The sequence below is a fragment of the Schistocerca serialis genome, chromosome 10, assembly GCF_023864345.2.
Source record: "Schistocerca serialis cubense isolate TAMUIC-IGC-003099 chromosome 10, iqSchSeri2.2, whole genome shotgun sequence".
Taxonomy (NCBI): domain Eukaryota; kingdom Metazoa; phylum Arthropoda; class Insecta; order Orthoptera; family Acrididae; genus Schistocerca; species Schistocerca serialis.
The window spans coordinates 128461209-128463561 of NC_064647.1; the positions used below are offsets into that span (position 1 = coordinate 128461209).

General features: G+C 45.0%; 1 non-coding gene across 1 annotated transcript; it reads right to left on the reverse strand.

Annotated features, from left to right (window-relative positions):
- Window positions 1–694: 694 nt before the first annotated feature.
- Trnat-ugu (transfer RNA threonine (anticodon UGU)) lies at window positions 695–768 on the reverse strand. Its single transcript has one exon. It is a non-coding gene; the product is annotated as a tRNA-Thr (tRNA).
- Window positions 769–2353: the final 1585 nt, after the last annotated feature.

Genomic DNA, 2353 nt, shown 5'->3' on the forward strand with positions numbered 1-2353 from the left:
TTTGGCAGTCGATGTGTTAGGTAAAGTCTGCCTAAGAATGGCGGTTTTGTACAGTACATACATAGTGAATTACTGCTGCTTGGTATATGTGGTCTTCTGGGACTTGAACAACACGATGTCGTCAATTTGGTTGTGTAACAGCATTTAGTGGTATGTTCTGTATTTTTTTTTACTGTGTTGTTATTAACATGGTGGAATAGTCGTGTTTGGTGTCGTTAAGGCACTTCTAAGACTGTTGTTTGACTATTCCTGTGCGCTTGGCTTTTACTGTTTCGCTTTGAGAAGCAAGAATTGTTTGAGATTTGTGTTTGATGGCTTCCGGCACTTATTAAGAGCGCCCGAGTTAACAGCGTCGTGGTTATCATGTGCTGTCGGGATGTTATACTGTATTTTTGAATTTTATCTTGTGTTGATATTATCTGTCGTATGTTACAGAACATAACCAAGGTGCGTAAGTGATGGGCAGTTGTGGGAGGCATGTCGGGGAGCTCTCAGCGGTTTATTTCGGGGACGTTTTCTAGTGGGAAGGCTCCCAAGTGTTGAGAGCTCGCTCGTCTGTGATTGCGTTGGGAGTTGCCCTCGCCCTTTGGTTGTACCAAATTATTATTTTGTTATTATATTTATGACAATGAAATGAACACCCTTAGCTGCTTACAGGCGTTGACATATGTCAACGGGGACAGATGAAAATGTGTGCCCCGACCGGGACTCGAACCCAGGATCTCCTGCTTACATGGCAGACGCTCTATCCATCTGAGCCACCGAGGACACAGAGGATAGCGCGACTGCAGGGATTTATCTCTGGCACGCCTGCCGCGAAACATTCTCAACGTATTGTCCCGCACTACATTCGCCCATTATACTCATTACTCTCGGCGCGTTGCCGATTCCCGTAAGGGTTCGGGCACTGTTTGTGCATTCGCACAGGAGAAGAAGATGGACAAGTGGCCGGTGAGCCTTAACTGTATATACGAGGGGCGTTCAGAAAGTAATCTCCGATCGGTCGCGAAATGGAAACGACTATGAAAATCCGATAAAGCTTTGCACAGATGTGTTGGGTAGTGTCTCTAGTATAACCCCAGTTAGCATCACGTCGCTCTTCTCATTTCTGAGCTCGCAGTGAGTGCGTAAAGATGTCTAGAAAATAGTGTCTGCCGCCAAGTACGAGGGCCTGGTGAGAAATTTCGCCTGAAGCTATGCAGCTAACATTACATAACTGTCGTGCTGTTTCGTCTTCACGACAATTCTCAGCCGCATTCTGCAGGGGCAATGAAGATGCTCCTGCATCGTTTTCAAATGGAAATGTTAGATTACCCACAATACAGTCCGCAATTGTCTCCCCCTGAGTTTCATCTTTGGTCACATGAACCGCTGTCTTTGAAGACAACATTTTGACACAGACAACGAGGTGTAGGCCAGCGTGGAGAATTGGCGGAAAGCACTGGCGGCTGCCTTCTATGATGAGGCTATTGAAAAGTTGGTACAACGCTATGACAAAAGTCTAAGTCAGAACGGCGACTACGTAGAGAAGTAGCTGAAAGGTGTAGCTCATTGTTACAAGTAAAACATTTCTGATGTTCACTGTGGTTTCAATTTGGCAATCAATCGGAGCTTACTTCCTGAACAGGCCTCGTATACTAAGATGGTATCGGTTCCTTCGGACATGTCTGAAAGGACAGATACCATCGGTGACCATGCAGGTCGTTAGAATGAAATTACAATGTAATGAACACCCTTAGGTGCTTACAAGCGTGCCAGAGATAAGTCACTGCAGTCGCGCTGTCCTCTGTGCCCTCGGTGGCTCAGATGGATAGCCGGCACGGTAGCTCAGGGTGTTCGGTCAGAGGGTTAGCAGCCCTCTGTAACAAACAAACTGAGTTGACCGATCAAAGGCGAACTTAAAAGGATGTCTTACGACGTACGCCCCGAGCACATACAACGAACGAAAACGAACAAAGTGAGAATTAAAAAACAAAATGGATAAAGCGTCTGCAGTGTAAGCAGGAGATCCCGGGTTCGAGTCCCGGTCGGGGCATACATTTTCATGTGTCCCCGTTGACGTATGTCAACGCCTGTAAGCAGCTAAGGGTGTTCATTTCATTGTAATTTCACTCTAACGAGCTGCATGGTCACCGATGGTATCTGTCCTTTCGGACATATACCATCTTAGTATACTATATTTACTGGTTGTGTGTTGCGCTTCTTTCATTTTATGGTGCCAAGCGCCATTATCTTTCTCAAAGCTTTTTATATAAATCACTTTAAATTGTAATGCCAAGTTAACTTATTATTAGATTTTGTCTTTTGGATAAACTCTAAAAGCACTATTGTAAAAGGTTCTTTGACTTTATGG